This window comes from Neophocaena asiaeorientalis, unplaced genomic scaffold, assembly GCF_003031525.2.
Source record: "Neophocaena asiaeorientalis asiaeorientalis breed wild unplaced genomic scaffold, Neophocaena_asiaeorientalis_V1.1 scaffold82, whole genome shotgun sequence".
In the NCBI taxonomy this organism is placed as follows: domain Eukaryota; kingdom Metazoa; phylum Chordata; class Mammalia; order Artiodactyla; family Phocoenidae; genus Neophocaena; species Neophocaena asiaeorientalis.
Window position 1 is genome coordinate 9890623 of NW_020173068.1, and position 22860 is coordinate 9913482.

Sequence of the window (22860 nt, forward strand, 5' to 3'; positions counted from 1 at the left end):
ACCATGTGAATATTCTGTTACCCAACTTTCTACCCAATGGCTCTAGCATTTGTGGATGAATTGCTTCCTCAATCAATGATTAAGTGGTTGTAAAATGGCATCTGTATTTTTAATAAGTGCCCCAGGCAGCTATTCTACTCAGGGAATTTGGGAAACCCTGGGTTATTACTATCAAGGCAACTGGAGGCTTTGACTAAGACGAACGGGTCACGAGAATCCATCAAATACACATCCCTAGGCCCCATCCTAAACTCAAGAGTGAGAGAGGGGTGCAAAGGACATGCCTAGGAATCAGCATTTAACACTCTCTTCCTTTCCTTCCATGGGGTGATTCTATGCTCCCCAAAGTTTGAGAAGCACAGGTCTAGAGGGTGATCCTTAGCCTGGCTGCACATTGCATTTTAAACAACCCTGTCCCCAGGGTTTGTGATCTGTGTGTATGTTTAAAAGTAAGAGTCCCACCTCCAGAATCTGATTCAAACCGCCTGGGGGAGAGCCTGGCATCGACATTTTTAAAAAGCTTCCTTATATATGGATAACTGAATCACTTTGCTGTACACCTGAAACTGATACAACGTTGGAAATCAACTATACTCCAATATAGAATAAAAAATTGTATTAAAAAAAGAATAAATGTGAATCATTAGCCATTATAGAGAAAAATAATTGCACACTGTGATATAAGAAATTGATTCTGTGTGGATTATTAACCTAAAATTTTAAAGCTAAGTAAACAAATTTCTTAAGAAAAAAAAAAGCCTCCTTAGTGATTCCAACGTGCTGTCAAGTTGAGAGCCGCTGGGCTAAGACGGCTCTCTCTAAATGGAATATAAAAATGAAAACCCTACTTCCCCTTCTCCTCATTCCCCTTGAACACACAGCAACACAGGACGGAGCTCACCTGCCAGCCGAAAACATCTGGTGTTCTCTCTACGCCACTTACGCGCTCTTTCTTTGGGGCGCTTACAAAACAGGTCAAAGAAAGGTCACTTCCCTCAAAAGCACGGGGACATGGGAAAAAAGACACACACAAAGACAAGCAAGTATTGTACAATCGGAGTTTCACAGACCAGGAAACCGACACTCTGGAAGGGGAAATGACTGCCCAGCGAGTTCACGGCAGAGCCCAGACTCCTACCCGGGATGCCTTTCTCCCATCTGGTCATCTTCGCTTGAGCCCATGGGGCACCCTCTGCACTTCCTGCATTTCTGTTGGTTGGGCCTGGCCTGGAGCCAACATCTTCACCAGCAGAATCAGCCACTTATCCAGGCTTACTCTGGGCCAGGCACTGGACAATTGAAGTATAGTTGATTTACAATGGTGTGTGTGTGTGTGTGTGTGTGTGTGTGTGTATTTGAGAATCATTTTGCTTTTTATTTATTTATTATTTTTCGCTGCATTGGGTCTTCGTTTCTGTGCGCGGGCTTTCTCTAGTTGGCAGCGAGCGGGGGCTACTCTTTGTTGCGGTGCGCAGGCTTCTCATTGCGGTGGCTTCTTTTGTTGCTGAGCACGGGCTCTAGGCACGCAAGCTTCAGTAGTTGCAGCGTGTGGGCTTTAGAGCGCAAGCTCAGGAGTTGTGGCGCACGGGCTTAGTTGCTCCACGGCATGTGGGATCTTCCTGGACCAGGGCTCGAATCCGTGTCCCCTGCATTGGCAGGAGGCTTCTTAACCACTGTGACACCAGGGAAGTCCCCGTTTTGCTTTTTAGATTCTTTTCCATTATAGGTTATTACAAGATATTGAATATAGTTCCCTGTGCTATACCGTAGATCCTTGTTGTTTATCGATTTTATATAGAGCAGTTTGTATCTGTTAATCCCAAACTCCTAATTTATCCCTCCCCCACTTTCCCCTTTCCCCTTTGGTAAACATAAATTTGTTTTCTATGTCTGTCAGTCTATTTCTGTTTTGTAAGTAAGTTCAATGTATCATTGTTTTAGATTCCACATAAAAGTGGTAGCATAAGATATTTGTCTTTCTCTGTCTGACTTACTTCACTTAGTATGATAATCTCTAGGTCCATCCATGTTGCTGCAAATGGCATTATTTCATTCTTTTTAATGGCTGAGTAATATTCCATTGTATATATGTACTACATCTTCTCTATCCATTCATCTGTTGATGGACATTTAGGTTGCTTCCATGTCTTGGCTATAATAAATAGTGCTGCTGTGAATATTGGGGCACATGTATCTTTTTGAATTAGAGTTTTTGTCTTTTCCAGATATACACCCAGGAGTGGGATTGCTGGATCATATGGTCACTCTATTTTTAGTTTTCTAAGGAAACTCTATACTGTTCTCCACTGGATTAAGTATTTGTTGAGTGAATGAATGCAGCCAGCCCAGCACCTGCCCACCAGCAGACATTAAGAACCAGTGGATCAAATAACTACTAAAGTGAATCCCTATGAGGCTGGATTAGCTCATTTTTTCACACTCAGAAATCTCTAGACCTTCCTTATTCTGGAGACTTTGCATCACATCACAGCAACCATATAATTCACCCCAATTTTACCTTCTGTATAATTTATATGTAACTATGAGTTGGCATGAGTTGCAGTTGACTGGTTGACCCAAAGTTGTATAGATATTTAATTCTATATTTGTAAACATCAATGTTTTAGATTTTATATGTTGGAGCCAATCCATTTATTTTCAGGTCCTCCAACATTTTCCATAGTCTATTAGAATGTTCATTGGCATTAGACCATCTAATGGACCAAAGATGTCCTCAAAATAAAAGGAGGGACTTTCCTCCTGGGGCAGAATAGAGAGGTTTAGACATGGTCAGTGTTGCTTTCAAGGACCAGAGTATAGTTTGACCTTTTTTTTGGGGGGGGGATAAATACTTTATTGAGATGTAATTCACATACCATATAATTCACCCATTTAAAGTATACAATTTAATGGTTTTTAGTATGTTCATAGTCATGTAACTATCACTCCCATCAATTTTATTATATTTTCATCACACCAAAAAGAAACTGGTTATATGTCAATTATATTTCACTTAAAAAAAAAAAAAGACAACCGGTGCCCATTATCAGTCACTCTCCATTTGCCCCCAATCCCTCCTCCCAACTCTAGACAACTACGAATCTACTTTCTGTCTTTATAGGTTTGCCTCTTCTAGACATTTCATAGAAATGGTATCATACAATATGTGGTCTTGTGACTGGCTTCCTTCACTTGGCATGTTTTCAAGGTTCATGTTGTGGCATGTATTGGTACTTCACTCCTTTTGATTGTCAAATAGCATTGCATTGTATGCACACACTGTTTTCCAGATCCATTTATCATTTGATGGAGATTTGGGCTGTCACCCTTTGTTGGCTATTATGAATAATGCTGTCATGAACATTTGTGTACAAGTTTGTGTGGACATTGTTTTCACTTCTCTTGGGTATATACCTAGGAGTGGAATTGCTGGGTCAGCCAGAAACTCTATGTTTAACATTTGGGGGGAACTGCCAGACTGTTTTTCAAAGCAGCTATACTATTTTAGATTCCCACCAGCAACGTATGAAGTCTCCAATTTCTCCACATCCTTGTCAACATTTGTTATTACCTGTCTTTTTGATTATAGCCATCCTAATGAGTTTGAAATTGTATCTCATTGTGGTTTTTTTGTTTTCGTTTTGTTTTTGTTTGGCTGCGTGGCTTGTGGTATTTTAGTTCCCTGACCAGGGATTGAACCCGGCCCCGGCAGTGTAAGTGCCAAATCCTAACTACAGGACCCCCAGGGAGTTCCCTCATTGTAGTTTTGATTTGCATTTCCTTGATGGCTAATGATGTTGAGCATCTTCTCATGTACTTATTGGCCATTTTTACGTCTGCTTTGGAGAAATGTTTATTCTGATTCCTTGCTCATTTTTTAAATTGTAATTTGCCTTTTCATTACTGAGTTGCAAGAGTTCCTCATATATTCTAGATACAAATCAGATAAATGCTTTGTAAATATTTCCTCCCATTCTGTGGGTTATTGTATTTGTTTGCTAAGGCTGCCATATCAAAATGTCACAAACTGGGTGGCTTAAACAACAGAAATTTATTTCTCACAGTTCTGGAGGCTAGAAGTCCAAGATCAAGGTGTCTGCAGATTTGGTTTCTCCCAAGGCCTCTCTCTTGGACTTGTAGATGACCGTCTTCTTCCTGGGTCCTCACATGACCTTTCCCCTGTGCAAGCATCCCTTGTACCTCTTCCTCTTCTTATAAGGACACTAGGTATATTGGATTAGGGCCCCACCCTCAGGGCCTTAGTTTGACTTAATCACTTCTTTAAAGACCTTATCTCCAAACAGAATTATTGATACAGTCTGAGGTACTGAGGGTTAGGACTTCAGCATGTGAATTTTGGGGGAACACAATTCAGCCCATTACAGTTATCTTTTCACTTTCTTGATGGTGTCCTTTCAAGCACAAAAGTTTTTAATTTTAATGAAGTCCGACTTGTCTATTTTTTCCTTTGTTGCTGGTGCTTTAGGTGCCATAGCTAAGAAACCACAACTTAATCCAGGGTCACAACTTATGTCTATGTTTTCTTCTGCGAGTTTCATGGTTTTAGCTCTTATGTTTCAGCCTTATCTGTTTTAATTTTTGTACATGGTGTGAGGTAGGGGGTCCAAACTCATTCTTTTACGTATGGAAATCCAGTTGTCCCAGCACCACTGGTTGAAAAGACTATTCTTTAAATTGTCTTGTCACTTTTGTTGAAAATCAATTAGTCATAAAAATAAGAGTTTATATCCGGAATCTCAGTTTTATTCCATTGATCCATGTCTATCCTTATACCGTACTGCACTGTCTTGATTATTGTAGCTTTGTTTTGAAATCAGGAAATGTGAGTCTTCCACCGGATTCTGAGTATACTTGAACTTTGGATATCAAACATTGAGAGCAGTGTAAATGAACAGCACAGCATGGGGATTTGGACCCATACTCAAGGCATCATTTCAGGAAGCAGGCTCCAAGTTCTGCGCATGCCTTGGAGAGACGGATTCCCGCCCTCTCAGCCCACAGCTCTTCATGATAAATCAGTGAAAACATTCTGCAGCGAACAATGATCCCCTTGGGTTATTTTAAACATCACTTTAAGTCTTCCCTACCTGTCCTGCTCTCTAATTGCTCTTCTGAAACGGTGTCATTCACAACTGGATTATTAATGATCTGAGAGGAAGCCAGGGGTCAAATTGGGGAGGAGCTTTCAGAGAAACTGGGGAGGTTGGGGGCCCAGAATAAGCCCAATCCAGAGGTTTTCACTTCCCCAAGAAAGGTCACGGAGTTTCCTCAGCAAACAGGAAATCACTAAACTCAGGTTATACTGTCAGCCTCAGAAGAATGTTGCTATATAATAATAAGTAAGGGATTTCTTTGAACAAGAAATTGAATTGAATTAATTGGGTATCATCCCGAAACTCCCCAAACTTAAACCTTCTCTGTGCCCCACTGGCTGGCCCTGGGGTGCCTAGGGTTCTAGTCTGGAGGCTGAGAAAGCTCAGGAAACAAGGCCCTTTGTGCAGAAGAGAACTCTATTGTTCTAAAGCCCGTGTTCAGTGAGTGTGGATTCCAGAGAATGTTTGGGGATGGATTTTTTTTCCCTTTTGTTTGTTAACTTTCTCTCCTCTTCCTGGGGGGTGGGGGGTGGGGTGGAGAGAAGGGTCTTCTCAACAGCAACTTAAAGATAGTTAAATCCACTGTCCTCTAAAGAAAAGATGGTGCTGAGTGGAGGGGTCTTCAGCCCAGGAAAGAGGATTGAATTCAATGATAGGAGCCACCGGCTGTGTATTACTTTTTATCTCAGGGAGGCAGCCCCTTTCTAGATCCTGTACCTCCCAAACAGTGGCAGACGTCAGTGGAGGTACGACCACTTCCTTCCTCTTTCGCTTCACCTCCTTTCTTCCCAGAAAGAGTAAATGACGCGATTCTACGTCGCAGGCCACGGTCCCCATACTCCCACTAGTCTGGCTCTCGTCTCCCACCCCTCAGTTGGGGGACCTGATCCCACAAACCTGCCCCCAGGACAAGGCCTGGTTGGGCTCCTTGACGTCCTAGGAAGCCTTCCGACTCAGGCTTCAAGGTAGGAGACTTGAATTGCTGGCACTTGTACTAATGCTGTGTGACCTTGGGTGGTTTACTGCGGCTCTCTGGGCTTCCTGATGCCCTTCCATCAAATGGGAGCAAGAATCCAGTCCTGGGCTTCCCCCTTTCCAAGCTAGTAGTGTTGGAGGGTGGGAGGAAGCCCGTAAGGAAAACTCTTCCGAATCCTGGTCGCTTCTCATCCGCCTTCAATTTCCAGCTGCTCAAAGGGTAGGGTGGTGAAGGGGTGGGGAGCACCCAGAGACGCGAGGACCCTTCCTGGAGCTGCCTCGTCGGCCAGGCAGGGTAGAGCGCGCCCACTCCCTTCCCACGAGCTCAGGCCCCGCCTCGGGGGAGGAGCCGAGGGGCGGGGTGGAGGCTCGCGGTCGTGCGGAGCAGGCTTCTGTCGCCGCACTGGCAGCTGCGGCTCGGGGACGGACGGACCGAGCCACGGCCGGGAGCCGCCCGGGGCAGGGCTCGGGAGAGCGGGTGAGTTCCCCCGCGGCGCCGCCTGCTGCCCTGCGTCCTGCAGCTCGACAGGGCGGGGGATGAGGATCGCGGTGAGGAGGCGGTCCCAGCCTCTGAGGGTCTGGCTGGGGGTGTGTGTGGAGCTTTGGCTAAGGGCTGGCGGCAAGAAGGTAATTTGGGGGTGGGGGGAGCCTGGAAAGGCGGGTACCGGGAGCGCAGGACCCGAGAGTCGGGCTGGGGTGGGGGCGTTCTCCCGGGTCTTGCGCGCCAGAGATGAGGCCGGGGTACGGGGCGCAGTGGCAGTTTGTTGGCTGCGGCCGCCGTGGCCGGCTCTTGGGGCGGGCAGGGGGCTCCTTCGCGGTTTCTGGGCTCTTGGGTCGCCGTCTGCCTGGGGGCGCAATGCCGCGCAGAAGGAGCCACAACCAGCACCAGACAGCCCCGGCGCCCAGCCTCGGGCCCGGCACGGGGGCGCCGCCCCCTCGCGTGGCGGCGCTTGTTCCCCGCAGGCGGTGGCAGGGCGCCGAGAAGGCTCCTGCCTGGGCGGGAAAGGTCCCCAGGGCAGGCGCCCCCGCGTGCAGACCCGCCTCCTGCGGGATCCAGCTGACAGTGCCCCGCGGCCCCGGGGAGACCCCGCGCGTGGTTGTTCCCGGCCTCTCCGAAGGGCAGCCGTGCGCCCGCGGCTCGGTCCCCCGCACCTGGAGCTCTCCTCCCCTCCCGAGTCCCGAGCATCGACTCCTGCCGGAGGAGCGCCCCCGAGCGCCTAGGATGGGCAGAAACTGTGCAGCCCTCCCCGGAGAGGTCGCGCAGAGGGGTCTCCCCAAGGTCACCGGGGGCGCCCAGACTGAACTGTCCAGACTGTCCCGAGTGGAGAGCCAGGGGTGGGGGGGCGTGCTCTGCCCGCCTCCTTCCCTGAGGCCGACTCCCCGCCTCCTCCTTCTCCAGCCCGGACCGGCTTAGCGGGAGATGCTGAGGATGCAGCTCCCAGCCTCGGGCGGATAATTGGAGCTCTGAATCTGGCCCTCCCGGGAGGGCGGCGCGAAAAACCCGAGACCCGGTGCTCCCGGGCATCTCTGGAGCCCGAGGAGAGAGACGCGGCTCCATAAGCGCTTCTCAGAACCGAAAACCGAGCTGCTTGCGCGCCCATGTGACTGGATTCCACATAATGGGCCCCTGTTCTCTGTCAGAAGCGCCCACCAGCTCTCAGCGGCCCCGGGCACCAGGTGCCGCCTCTGAATCGCCCTCTGTGGAGGACCCGGACCCCCGAGGTATCAGGCGCCCTTGCCCGCAGGGCGCCCCCGGGAAGGGGCCTGCCGTTGGCCACTTCGGCCAGCGGGGGTACTTCCCTGTGGGCCCTGCCATTGCCCGTGTCTGGTGAAGCACCGGAGGAAAACTCTCCATCAGGGAGGCCTCCTCCGAGACTGGCCATAAAGCTTCTTAGCTCAGCCAGTGACTAGCTCTCTGCCCGAGAGCGAGGCCCTTGGCCTCGGAGCCTCAGTTGCCTCTAGGAAACGGGGCTAATCAGGCCGTGGGAGGATGGGGAGAGGACCGTGTGAGGTGCTGGGTGCAGCGGAGCTCGGCAGCGGGAGCGCTCCTCTGTTAATACCAGCGCCTCTCAGAACGCTTTGCAGTGGGGCGTGTCTCTTTTTAGGCAGGAGCTGAAGTAGAGCCCTGGTGGGTGGTTCTGCAGGGGCTGGGGGAGTTTCCACATCTTCCTCCCTCCGCTCTGTCATAAAGAGGCAGCTTGCGGGCGGCTGGTGGGCGCTGGTGAGACCTTTCAGCTCTCAGCCTGCTCCCGGACTTTCCCACACAGCCTCCCAGCCCCTCATCTCCCACCTGCCGCCAGGATGTTGGAGGCAAGATGTCAACCAGACACTTTGGACCTTCAACTTCGTACTCTGCTGTGAACTGGAGTCTACCCAACATTGTCCCCCTCCCTGGAACCTTCCTGACCCCTCTCCTGGTCCCAGCTCTTGCCAGCCTCTGAATGTCTTCCTTCAGGAAGACCACTTGATCCCGCTCACCCCTCTTTTGGTCTCCTCCCTCTGTGCCGTTCACTGGCGGGCTCTGGGTTGGGGCTCCTTGCATCCTTGCGCCCTCTGAATCTATCCTGGCGTGGAGGGACATGGCAGGCAAGACCTAGTGCCTGCTCAGACTTCGTTCTCTTTGGTAATTGGTAATGGAGTGGAGGTTACATTTCTAATCCAGCTGTTAAGTCTGTTCGGGAGCCTGAGCCACAGGGCTAAGAGGATGCTGACGCAGAAAGGTGGGTTTTTCAGCAAGGCAGTAACCTTCTGCAGAATTCATTTGGACTCTTTGGAAACTAGGGCCCCAGGTTCTTCTCAAAACCTGCTCCATACCCAGCGTCAGCATTCTCTAACCAACAGAGACTGCAGCCAGAATGGCTTTATGGATCACGGAAGGCATATACCTGGATTCCTGTGCTGTGTTTGGACCATCGGGAACCTCACCCAACCTTGACCCCTCTGCCAATCTAGCCACCCCCACCCCCATGCCACCTGCACCCAGGACTTGGAGCACTTGGTGTACAGTGGGTCCCAAGTGGCATTCTTCCAGCAGAGGCTAGGATGACCTTCTTCATCCTGAGTACATCCTAGACACTGGGATTTAAGGAGGACTTGGACAAGCTTGCCTCCTACAGAAAGCCACTAAGTTTGAAGAGCAAGGGAGTCAGATAGGCCTAGTTCAAATTACAGGTCTCTACTTAAAAGCTCTGTGACCTGGGTAAATTATTTACTCTCTCTGACTCCTGGTTTTCTCATCTGTAAAATGGGTGTAATCGTAATGCCTGCTCTGTGGGGTTGTGAGGATTCTGTGAGCCCGTGATGCACAGGAAGTGCTTCGTGCAGCACCTGGTATGGGCAGGAATGCAGGACATGGTTATCATCACCATCACCACCATTTCCTCCTTTGCATTGGGCTCTCACAGGTTCCCCCCTCTCACCCTCACTCCCCCACCCCCCGAATCTGGGGGACGTCAGAACTCTTCTGCCTCTAGCTAACAGGACACGGAAAGCCCCTTAGCCTGGAGGGGGTGCCGCTGATTTCTGGGAGTTCAAGTCCAGCATGGGCCTGTCTCTAGGAAGTCTGTCATTTGGCTTTTCTCATCTGGCTGCCGTTTTGCAGGATTTGTTGATTCGTTCAACAGATGTTTACTCCATTCTAGCTATTGTGCTTAGCGAGGGATTTCAAGATGAATCAGGCAGCTCTCAGGCTTCTCAATCTAGGGGCAAAAGGTGATAGTGAGGACCCAGCTTCACTGGCAAGAAGAGGAATGAAGAGTCGAGGGGTGGATGAACAGGTGGGCTCAGCTAACGAACCCAGGTCTCATTCCTGAATCCGCCACCTTGTAGCTGGGTGGCGATGCATTACCTCTAGGGTGGTGATGTGAGGGGAAAAGGGAGACCACATGGGCAAAAACCTCAGCTCAGAGCCTTCTAGATATTCATCAGTGCTTGCAAATGTTGGCTGCTATTATTATTAGTCTGCAGTGACCAATTGCAGACGGGCAAATTTTGCAGTAGGGGCACATTTGAGCCCTTCAGAGACAGATTTCCAGGTGGTGGCTAGCAGGGGGGTGGGCAGCCTGAGCTAAGAGAACAGCTTGTGCAAAGGCACAGAGGCTTAAAAGTGCTGGGTGTCTCGGAGAGCAGTGAGCAGGAGTGATAGCTGGAGCACCGTCCCCGTAGGGTGTGACTTAGGGAGGGGCAGGAGGCAAGGCCAGGGAGCAAGGCCATCCTGCCAAGGGGTCCCGAATGGTTAAACGCTTCCTCACCCAAAGCAGGCCCCCTGCAGCTAACGGAGATGTCTGATCGCAGCCTAGAATTAACTTCTGCAGGCGAGGAAGGGCTGGTCTGTGCACGTTTGCCAGTATATGAACTGTCCTTTCCTCTTCCTTCTACCTGGAAAGCACAGAGGTCCCCTCCTTCTTCCAGAGATGCTTTTGCTACTTCTGCGCCTGTTTCTCTCTTCCTGGGACGTTTCTCACTTGAAGGAAGGGGATGTGGGTGGAGGAGGCGTCACGATCTCATTCCCTCGACCATAAGGTACCAAGGACTTTTCTGGATACTGGTCACTGACCAAGGTCTCTGCTCGTATTGCCATTGAATCCTCATACTGATTTATTGAAGTAGATGCGTTTATCCCCACTGAACAGAAGGGGAAACTGAGGCACGGGGGATGAGGTGATTTGCTAAAGGGCACTCAGCTTATAAGTGGCAGGAACTCATGTCTAGAGGTCTCCGAAGTTGCTCTGTGCTATGTGTACCGCCTCACGCGTGCCCTTGGTAAATACCTAAAGCTGACTGCAGAATGTCTGGTAGTACCCCTGGATGCTGGGCTGTAGGCATCTTGGCGATGGATCACAGTGGGGTGTGCTCCGGGTACCTGGGGACTGCCCCATTCTCTCCCAGCCCTGATTTTTGGGAAGGCCCTGCGTGCAGGCACTTGGCGATGGGGAGCTGTTCTTGGATGTCTCAGAATTCAGGGCTTCCTTCCTTGGCCCGCTGGGCCCCACGAACGTGCCTTGACGCAGGCAGTCTGCAGCTTGATTGATGTAGCAGGTGGCAGTGGAGCTCCACGGTGACCCCAGGAAGGAATGCGTCTTTTAGGATGGCTGGTTAGAGTATCACGTGACCACACACCCTACCTGTTTACAGAAGACATCAAAACAAAGGCTCGAATTTCCTTTTCTACAGGAGGCAAAGTTCAGGGCCACGGTTCAAATCCTGCCTCTGCCTTTCACTAGCTTTTGGGTGTTGGCCAGTTTCTTCACTTCCTTGCACCTCAATTTCTTCAACTGGAAATACAGATCACACACACACACACACACACACACATTCACACATATACATGTATATGTATATATATACAATTCAGAGTTGTCATAAAGGATTTTGTAATCACGCATAGAATTGACTTCCACATCATAAATATATTGATATCGTATCCACAAAATTTCCTTCCATGGCACTTAGCATAATTGCGATTATATGGCTATTTGTGGTCATTATTCTTTTACTCTGTCTCGCCCCCACTAGGCCAGTGGCTCTCAACTGGGGGCAGTTTGGCCCCCCAGGGGACATTTGGCAATGTCTGGAGACATTTTTGGTTGTCACCAAGTGGGTAAGTGCAGAGGGGGCGGGGAGCTACTGGCATCTGGTGGGTCAAGGCCAGGAAGGCTGCAAGATATCCTACAGTGCCCAGGGCAGCCCCCCAGAACAGAGAATTGTCCCATCCCAAATGTCAATAGTGCCGAAATTGAGAAAGCTTACACTGGACATGAGGCCCCTAAGGTCAGTGACTGTGTCTGATTCATTCAGCCCTGTGTCCCCAGTTGCCCAGCATGATGGCCGGCACACAGGAGACAATCAATATGCATTAAAGGGATGAATGAGTACTTGGAAGGCCTTATGTCCCTTGGAGTCCCAGAGGTTTGGCTTGCAGGACATTTTGAATGGACAGAAGTGATTCAGATGAACTTGAATGATGAAGAGCCAACTGGTCATTCAGGCCAAAGAAATCCAGACCAAGCTATTTTCCTTCTCGAGCAGGTGCTAGGGGGCCCGAATTATCAGCACTGTTGCTACAATCACAGCTGCATTTTGCTCATACAGACGCAGGACCCACCTTTATCTGGACAAGCAGGCTGGGGCAGGGGAATGTAGGTGCTCATAAGGAACGCCCTGTCGGCTGGGCCCTTGGGATCTGCCAAGCTGGGGCGCAGCTGCTGTCAGCTTCCTGTTTTTTTCCCTTTCTGGTGGAATGAAGGAAACCCACTGAATGGCTATTTTTCCACTGACATTTACAGCAATGTGATAGGCCTTGGATTAATGAGGTCAAGCTCCAGTGTGAAATCTGCCCGATAACTTGAAGCTTGGCCAATAGGAAGACATGGCTTGTTTTCTTTGAGCATTTGATGTCTTTGGATGGCTTTGGCCAGGGAAGTAGGGGTCACGACTCTATACAAAAGAAGGGAATGTTTTACGCCCCAGAATCATAGAGGCCAGAGTTGTTGTCTCTTTTTCAATTCAGTGGGAAGGTTTATTTTCATGTGAGCTTTGAAATAATTCATTAAAGCAAAGGTTCATCGTGAGCCCTAGGCACCTGCTGAGCCTAGATCTGGGCTATTGAAAGGACCAGGCTGCTTTTCCAGGGCTCTCTGGGAGTTTGAAAGAAAAGAGTGGCCCCAAAGGGTGTTTGGACAGGTTAGAGGTGCGCATGGATTAGAACTTATTCTGACGGGGGAAGGGATCTTGAGCACAGGCCTCAAACTTGCTCACAGCCTTTGGGTTTCTGTAAAATACAGAATCTGATGCATTAGGTCTAGGGCCTGAGCATCTGCATTTATAACAAGCTCCCAGGGGGAGCCATTCTGCTGGTCTGTGAACTGCACTTTGGGGAGCAAAGGTCTGGGGAAGCCCAAGTCTACAGGTGAGGGGTCCCTGGTATCACCCACTCAAGCAAATCCAGCCTGTCGCGCCTGTTCGCCCAGCCATCTGCTCTGCAGGCTGGTTTGCAGGGGAGCAGACTTACTGCTCCCCTTCTCTGTGTGCCCAGACCTGGGACCAAGCCTGAAGGAAAGGCTGCTTGCCCGCAAGGAGCAACGGAGGGGCTTCTAGCACTTCCAGAAACGTGTGTCGGGGGACACACTATTCCTGGGTCACCTGGTCACCTGGGGCTTGTTAAACACACAGATAGATCCCTTGGCCCTAGCCCAGCCTACCTGAGTCAGAACCAGCCAAGGTGGGACCCTGGGAGTCTGTATTTTTAAAAAGTGTGCCAGGTGATCCTGGTTCACAGCCAGGCTGGCAGAGGGGAAGCCAAGAGGAAGAGCTGGCAGCACGTGGAAGTTAATTGCTCAGGAGGCCCGGTGTAAAGTTGTAGCATTGTGTATAGCCTGATGGCACATGGCTGAGGGAGGGACCTAAAGCTAGCCCGCTCCACTTGCCTAGCTCTGTACCCTGCAGGGTTGCATCTACCTGGAAGGAAGGGCATCTTTTTCTTTTTTTTTGCGGTACGCGGGCCTCTCACTGTTGTGGCCTCTCCCGTTGCGGAGCACAGGCTCCGGACGCGCAGGCTTAGCGGCCATGGCTCATGGGCCCAGCTGCTCCGTTGCATGTGGGATCTTCCTGGACCGGGGCACGAATCCGCGTCCCCTGCATCGGCAGGTGGACTCTCAACCACTGCGCCACCAGGGAAGCCCCATCTTTTTCTTAATATTAATAATAATGGTTAACATTTAGTACTTATTATGAGCCAAGCACTATTTAACTTTTAGTCCTCCTAGCAACTCTAAGAGGTGACCTTACCACGACCCTGATTTTACGGCTGAGGAAAGTGAGGTTCAATGACTTGCCCTTGTCACATAGCCAGTAAGTGGTGGAGTCAGGATTTGAATCAGGACATCTAGCTTCCAAGTCCTTTAACTTAATCATGATGCTGTCTGACTTTGGGCAAAAAATGCTGTTGCACTTCGTAAGCTGTCCCTGCCCTGAGGGAGTGCCTTTCTCTAGTTCTTCCCCAGATGGGGGAAAGGCTAGCAGTGACCTTGGCTGGCTCTGGAGTCAGACCTCAGTTGGATCCCTGCCTCTGCCACTTACTGTAACCTTGAGAAGCTATTTGCTAACTTTGCTGAGCCTCAATTTACCAATGTGTAAAATAGGAATAATAATCGTATGAGAGGCTATGATTATTTAGCCTGTGTCTGGCACATAGGATGTACTCGATACATTCCAACAATAATTATTACATTAGTGTCAGTGAAGTCAGTCACTGGGAGTCATAGCTTCAGAGCAGAGGGGATGGGCGAGCAGAGCCCTGTGTCACTTACATCCTGGGGACTGGGTCTGTTGTTTTGTTCACCCTGGTTACTTACGTCTATTACTTACCTAGGCACTCCTAGCCTTTGCTTCTTGGTGCTGGTTACAGGCCCCAGTGTCCATGCCAGCCTGGCGAGTTCTCAGAATTTCTTGGCTCCCAGAATGTTTCAGAGTCTCAGTCAGAACTGGCTTTATTTCCTGTCATCCAAGAGCAAGTAGAAGGCACACATTCTCACACTTACTTTCTTCAGGGCTCTTGGGTCTTCTTGGTGACTTTTCCTGTCCCCAGATTCCTTTCTGGAACTCTGTAGTCATCATTGCCCACCCCCCCAACCCATGAACTGGGCAGAGAAAAAACGCTTTAGAGTCATTGCCTATTGCCTTATTAAGAAACAGGGAAGAGTTTCTCCAGAATTTCATTTTTTTTTTAACGTATGAAATCAAGCTTTTGTTTTCTTGTTGCTGTATTTTATGCTTTTTAATTATAAAAAGAAGACAAACTCATTATTAAAATTCAAACCGTACAGAAATGTGGGAAATGGAAAGGGAAATTTCCCCAATCATCATCCACTCATTTCTTTTTCCCCAGAAGAAACCCCTGAATGTTTTATGTCTTTCCATAAATTTCTTATGCATATACAAATCCACATGCATTTACATGTTTACCTTTTTTTCTTTTTAACACATCTGTACAACGCTTTTCTGAAACTTCCCTTTTCAGCTAATTTATCTTAGCATATGTCAACACATATAGATATACCTCAGTCCTAAAGGCTACACGATATTCCCGTAATAGAAATTTACCATAATTTGTTTTCTAGTCCCTTGCTGGCAGTGAAGATTATTTTGTTTTTTTCCCTACTACAAGTGTATGATGCTATGACATCCTTGCTTACACAGCATGTATCTTTGTACACTGGTATGATTTTATCTGTAAGGAAAATTCCCTGCAGTTTGAACTATGACATTGTCAAACTGTCCTCCCAAGAGGCCAAACCGATTTCATTTTTCTTTTTTTTTTCTTGGCACGGCATGCAAGATCTTAGTTCCCTGACCAGGGATCAAACCCATGCCCCCTGCAGTGGAAGCGTGGCATCTTAACCACTGGACCGCCAGGGAAGTCCCGAAAACCAATTTCTATTCCCTCGACCATGTGTGTGAATGCCTATTGCCCCAACCCCTTCTCCATCACTGAGTAACTTTAATTTTTGCCAGTCAGATAGGAATAAAATAGAAAGAATGTTTCTAGGTCAAGTTCCACAATACTTCAGATTTTATGACCCTTTAGACCATGGCTACATAAAGATTGTTAAATATTCAAGAACTGCATTTTACTTGGCTTGATGCTTGGAATTAGAGACATAAAATTAAATTAAACCAGCTCCTGCCCTTAGGTTGGTCCCTGTCTCCTGAAGGAAGCAGACAAGTGGGCAAATAAAATAAGAACAAAGCTGTGCTAGAGAAATGCATAAGCTGAGTTCTGTTCGATAAACTCTTCATGGCTATCATAAACGAATTTGTAAAATACAGCATATACTATGTCCCGGTGCGAGGGGGGATACTTGAAATCCTCAGAAGAAAATGACTTGTTAGAAGCAGAAAAATCATGCTGCTTACCCCTAGTGGTGGCAGCAGAAGAGATGGGCAGCTAGGAAGGGAGAAGTAATTTTGAAATAGACTTTTTGGTAGTTTCCATGTTTACTAATGAGGTTTGTTTGAGGGAGGCTGTGCAGAAACCCAGCTGAGTTTGCAGCTGGTGCTGATGGCCAATCACTCGTACCTGGGCAAATGTGTATGTTAGTCCAGAAACAGTGAGAGCAAAGGAACAGAAGGCTGGCTTTAAAAATCCACAACCTTGGAGCTCATAGAAGTTGGATGTGGGTGGCATGAATTGGCGGTTACTCCAGGGGTTACAGGGATGCGTGCTCTGAACAGTGCCCACTGTAGACTGGGTGCACAGAATGGGCGTTCAATGAATGAGTAAGCATCAAAGATGTCTGTGTCTTGTAAAAGGGCCTCCTACTCAAAAAGAATAGATCCATTTAGAAAGGGGTTATGACCACCTGATCTTCCCACCTGCGGGAGCCACGCCTTAGCTATGCATTTTCTTTGGGCTACCTGTCTTGGATAGCTCTTCATTCGCTGCAATACCTTAAGAACAACACGCGACAAGGAGCAGCTGAGAATATCTGAAACAGTGCTGTGGAATGAAACTAACCACCATTTTACAGCAAAGCTTCTAAGCCAGGATCTCTGGAGCCAATTGCAAAGCATGCAGAGTTGAAAAAAGACTGTGGAGCCAGAGACGGTCCTAACTCATCCTTTCATGGATGGCAAGGCAGGGGCCAGGTAAGGTACATCCTGGGTCTGGCCCCCACGTTCCTCCAACAGCCAGGTCTATTTTGTCTGGTTTGATTCTATAGCTCTGGCTCCAAGTCAGAGGACCACTCCCTATGATACGACTGATGGAATAATGTCAGTGAATTTCAGTCTCTTGGTCTCCCACCCTCCTGTCTACCCTCTTCCATTTATTGAAAATCTACCACATGCTGGGTGACTCTAGGGTGGGATGAAAAGTTGAATAACATCTATTCCTTGTCTTTCGAGAGCATCTAGTGCAATGGAAGAGGCAGATCTGAAACTAACAATTACTAGTTGAGAGCCACAACAGGGATGTGGTCAAACGCTTTGGAACTAAAGAGGAGAGAGAAACCCGTTTGGCACAAGGCAGATAAAGAACAATTCGGAGGGAATGAAAGGAGCATGGAGACAATATTGTGTAAATGAGACAAGGCAAGTCAAGTGCTGAGCACGGTGCCTGGAAAGCACTTAAGAGATGATAGACATTATCATTACAGCACTTGGGCTAGCTCTCAAAGAACAAGGAAAAGCTTGCCAGGTGGAGGGAAAGAAGGGTACTGCCACTCCATGGAACAGCATGAATGAAGGTGAGGTGGTGAGTGAGGCAGAGAGAAAACTCCATGGGCTTTGTAGAGGAGAAATCTAAATCTGTGTTCAAATTCTAGTTCTGCCACTCACTAGTTGTGACTTTGGGCATGTCAAGGTGAGCCTCCATTTCCTACTCTATGTACTGGAGATAATGAGACCTGTTTTTAAAGGCTCCTTGTGGGGATTAAAGTTAATTTATGGGCAGTACCTGACACATAGCAGAGTCTCAGCAAATGGTGGGTACCATTGTGGGGTGTGAATCCACCAGACCTATTAAGTGTAGCTGGAAAATTGAGTGTTTAGTGGACTTGGGGAGGGTGGGAGGGAGGTTAGGACGACCAGAGGTAAAGCTAAACATGTCAAGGCCAGATACTGGATGGTCTGGTCCCTGAGGCTAAGAATTTTAGACTTTACAGGCACTGGGGAGACATTATAGGCTTCCCTACAAGGGAAATACAGGATCAGACTTGGGTGCAGAATGAAAACTCTGCCAGTGGTGTGGATTTGTGGGTTGGAAGGTAAGAGATGGAGGCAAGGAGACCATTTTGGGAAGTGTTGCCTCCCATGTTCCTGTCGTGACAACCCACAGCTCACATTAGCCAAGTGGAAGCTCTGTTAAGTCCTGCAGACAAGTGCAGCCTGGAGAGGCAAATCAGGGCAGTGCTACAGAGCATGGGCTTCAGTGTCAAGGTCAATGTGGATTTGAATCCTAACCCTGTCACTTACTGGCTGTGTGACCTTGGGCAATTACTTAACCTCACTGAACTTTAGTTTACTCTTCTGTAAAATGAAGATTAATAGTACCTTTCTCATAGGCTTATTGTGGGATTAAATGAGATAGTGTAGATAAAGCAGCTAGCTTAGCTCCAGGAATGTAGTAAGTGTTCAAAAAGAGTTAATCATTAAAAATTTTAAAATTGTTTATTTCACCACGGAACCCTTTTTCCATGTAACACCTGTTAACCTCCTCTGGAGCTACTAGTGTTCCACAGAAAACATCCTGCTTTAACCTTTCTGGAGAAGCAGCAGCACTTTCTGGTCCAAGAAATAAATAGTCAAGAGGGTTGCCAAGTTCTAACACAGTGGTTCTCGGATGCATATTAGACCCACCTGGGGAGCTTTTTAAAAATTTCAATGCATGGCTGCACCCCAGACCAACTAAACTGGAATCTCTTGAGATGGAACCCCGTCTTTTTAAAATTTTAATGGTTTGTTAAGGTAAAACAAACACAGAAAAGTACCCACATCCTAAGTGAATGAATTTTCACAGATTGAACATGCCCAGGTAAGCCATATCCTGCTCAAAAACCTGAATATTATCAGCACTTCAGAAGCCCTTCTTCAGTCCCTTCCCAGTCACCCCCACTCCAGAACCACAATTCTGATTGATAACAACAGAGATTCCTTTTGCCTGTCATTGAATTTTACATAAATGGAATCATGTAGTATGCATTTTTGTGTTTGGCTTATTTTGGTTAACAACGTGAGAGATCCAGATTGTCAAGTGTAATTGTATATTACTCATCCACGCTGCTGGACTATGTTCCATTGGGTGAGTACACCATAGTTTTTTTTCCAAACTACTGTTGGTGGGCATTTTGGATAGTTTACACTTTGGGATTATTACAAATAGTGCTGTCAACATTCTTGTAAGTGCCTTTTGGTAAATGTATATAGAAATTTCTGTTGAGTGTATTCCTAGGAATGAAATTGCTAGATTATAGGGCGTCATATGTGCAGCTTTAGAAGGTATTGCTTGAGCAGTTTTTTAAAGTGACTGTACCAATTTATATTCCCACTCAGTTTATAAGAATTCTTGCCAACCACTGGTATTTTCTGTCTTAAAAAAAAAAAAAAAAAAAGGCCACTCTGGTGGACGTATAGTAGTCATGCTCTGTGATCTTAATGTAAGTTCCCAGCATCTCCAGGTGATTCCAACTTTGTAGCCAAGTTTGAGAACCTCTTCCCTGACAGGTTTTGAAAAAGCAAAACACGCATTAATGGAACAGTATAAAGAGGTGTTATAATGGCAAGTGCCTCCCCATTGACTCTCTTTGACGTCTGTACCCAGAGTTTTTTATAGATCTGATCTGTCTAACCAGCAGGGGAGGCTGCTTTTGCTGTGGAAGGAGAATGTAGAGGTGTATTAAACCTGACAGCCTGTGCCTCATTCATGTGTACTTTATGTGGGCAAATGGTTCCATCAGGAGTGATCTGGAAGCTGGGAAGAGCCCATGACAGGACTTCGATCTCTTCTTCCAATTTAAGACCTGAAATAGAAAGGAGGACATGAGAAGTGACAAGTCGTCTATACAGATGTCATCAGATGAAAATATCTGGTCTTTGGGATCAGGATTTAATATTTTATGTTGTATTTTTGCTCCCAGCTTGCCCAAGACCTGGCACTTGGAAGGTGCGCCAAAAAAAAAACAAAACAAAACCAAAAAACAAAAAAAAACAGTCATTGAAGTCAATATTAGAACTATGTAACTGGCTCTAGTGAAAAGCACAACTCACATGGATGCAGAGAAAGGTGTTGGTGGTGTGGATTTAGCTAATCTGATTAATAGTTTTACTTCTCTTCTTTGTGGTTTCTGTGTTGTGGCTGGTATTTCCTATTTGTTCGTTTATTACAAGCATATTTTCCTTTATACCCTTAAAGGAAATAAGGGGTCATTTTGTGGATAGATCTCTATTGTGCCTTTCCTCTTGAGTTTGAGTCATATTTTCTGGTTTTTTTGTTTGTTTGTTTGTTTGGGTTTTTTTGGCCACGCTGAGGCATGTGGAGCTTAGTTCCCCGACCAGGGATTGAACCCACACCCTATACAGTGGAAGCATGGAGTCTTAACCACTGGACCTCCAGGGAAGTCCCTTTCCTGTTTGCTTTAAAAAAATTTTTTTTTCTAGTAATTTTAGGTTACATCTTGAACATCATGAATGAGACTTGAAGAGACTCTTGGTTCTATTATGTTCCTCAGAACAGTAATGACTTTTTAAAAATTCAGTTAACTTGACCAAACAAACTCTAAATTCAGTTTCCCCCTGGGTAGGCAGCAGCTGAAATCTTTCTTCAGTTCTTTTAGCCTTAGTTGGGCTGCTTGGAACCTGCCCTGCACATGCAGCATTCAGAGAGATTTGGACAGAATCTATACTCAGCATTTGGGGCTACCATCTGTGACTCTTTTCTGGGATGCTTTCTCCTCACTTCCCAACTGTAGTTGCCTGAACTCTGTCCTTTAATTCCTCAAACGGTAAGAGCAAAGGTTCTCATCCAGGTTGTAGCCAACAGGTACAACACTGACTGGGGCCTGCCCTCGGATAAAAAGCTACAAAAACATGGAATTCACCTAGTGCAAATTTCTTTCTTTCATGTGTTGACTCCCCTCCAGTTTCTGTCTGCTTGTGGTTGAACAAATTTAGTGCCTTCCAATAGGTTATGTGTGTGTGTGTGTGTGTGTGTGTGTGTGTGTGTGGTGTGTAGAGTTCACAGTAGTTATACGTGAGGGGGTGTGTCCAATAAGAGCTACTCTGCCGTTACCAGAGCAGAACTTTTCTGATCAATAGTTTTGTTCATTAAGGGACCCTTAGGACCCCCATGCTTTATGGCGTAGCACATAGTAGATGGTAATAAATATTTGTTGATTGGTTAAATGAATGCAGCTTTAAATTAAAAGTGGAAGTGAATTAGAGGAGAAAACTGCCTGAAGAAAATTCTGAAATTCGTTACTTGTTGATGACATCAGGCATAAAATAGAAAAAGTGTTTAGCAATTTGCTGGAGAAAATGATGAGTGAGAGGATTGAAATTATATTAGGGCTCTGAGTGTAGACCAAAGTCTCTAACAAAGTGAACCTGAGATTTCAACACGAGGAGATAAGTTCAATTGTGATGGTAACATCACTTTCATGGGATTGAATCTATGGCTTATGGAGAATTTTCAATGGAATAAGGGGTCAGAGGGGAAGCAGAGGTATGCTTGGAGTTCTGTACACCCAAGAGGAGCCAAGAGGAGGGAATCAAAGTGAAGGGACTTTGGCTGGAGATCAAAGAGGGGAGGAACGAAAGCAATGTAAAGGCAGGTTACTACAGCTTGCTTCTCTCTGCATGGTGACCTGGAAGGTCACAGATCCCATACAGAGAGACTTCAAAGCCTGTGTATTGGATGGAAACTTCATTTACCCAAATGCAGAGGGTCTGGAAACTTCCTGATTTATTCTACTGACAGCTTCATCTCCCAGAGAGTAGAGGAGAGAAGACAGTTGCTGTTATGAATCTGGTTTGGGAGCTGTTGAGTAAAGTGAAAATGAGAAAGTGCTCACCAAGAAAGGGAACAGTAGTCATAGGGGGCTGAGCTCATAGGGCTTGGAAGGCAGAGTTTTATGAAATTTAGGATGAGATACTTATATTTCCTGCCTAAGCCTCCAAAGGTGATGACAGCTCCAATAGTAAGGGAAGGTATGACTGTAATCAGTTATCCTCACTCTGCATAGATTTCATTTATTTTCCTGCAAAGAGTTCTCTTCTTGCTTCTAGTCGTGCTTTTGTGGCCCATCTTTCCTGTCTGACATTTTCTCTATTTTCAAGCAGGGGAGATAATAAAAAATACTTAACCATCATGGCATATGATTGAGCAATCAGAAAAGATGCCAGCTATAGACAACGGGAATAGCCCTACTTATGGGTTCCTTAACCTGAGTCTCAGTTTTCTCCTCTTTGAAATGGGAACAACACCTACCGCAGAGTTGGCACAGTGATTCCAAGAGATGTTACATGTAAAGAATTTGACCCATGGAAAATGTGCTGTGCACAGAAGCTGCCATTTTTACCCTGAATTCTTTATCTCTGGGTTCATTTCATCTACATATTTTATAGGTTCTGAGATGCTTATGTTTTAGTTTTGCTTTTTTTTTTTTAAGTGGATCGGTCTTACTTTTTTTTTTTTTTTTGGCCCACACTATGCAGCATGTGGGAGCTTAGTTCCCTGACCAGGGATCGAACCCACGTCCCCTGCATTAGAAACGAGGAGTCTTAACCACTGGACTGCCAAGGAAGTCCCACTTACGTTTAGTTTCATTAAGCATATGTTTTTACTCTATACTGATTTCAGCAAGTATTTGCTTTATTACCAATTGATCTGTCTGGTTTGTTAGTCGCAATGTCCTCTTATCTCCTTGATGATTAATACCTTGGATTTTCTGAAATCTTCTTGTGTTTCATGAGGAAGATCTTTTAAAGCACTTGTGGTTCTTTTAGAGTTTTTTCCTGGTTCCTTCTCCTTTAATATATGTAGACAATGGAATTAGACAGACATGGGCTCGGATCCCAGCTCCACCACTTACTGGCTGTGCAGTTAATTGGTACCCATTGTCTGCATTGCTCTAGCCCTTTGTCTCCTCAGCTTATTTTTCTTTTTTTTTTTTTTTTGGCCCACACTATGCAGCATGTGGGAGCTTAGTTCCCTGACCAGGGATCGAACCCACGTCCCCTGCATTAGAAACGAGGAGTCTTAACCACTGGACTGCCAAGG

At 46.9% G+C, this 22860-nt stretch overlaps 1 protein-coding gene across 2 annotated transcripts in view; it reads left to right on the forward strand.

Moving 5' to 3' along the window:
• The first annotated feature begins 5966 nt into the window (after nucleotides 1-5966).
• PPP1R16B (protein phosphatase 1 regulatory subunit 16B) overlaps nucleotides 5967-22860 on the forward strand; it is a 103213-nt gene continuing 86319 nt past the window's right edge. Inside the window, exon 1 of one of the 2 annotated variants that reach the window (XM_024743087.1) lies at nucleotides 5967-6079. The gene's annotated coding sequence lies outside the window, so the exon portion shown is untranslated. Of the gene's footprint in view, nucleotides 6080-6459; nucleotides 6568-22860 lie in introns of those variants that run through there. The other variant, XM_024743086.1, reaches the window with a different exon arrangement.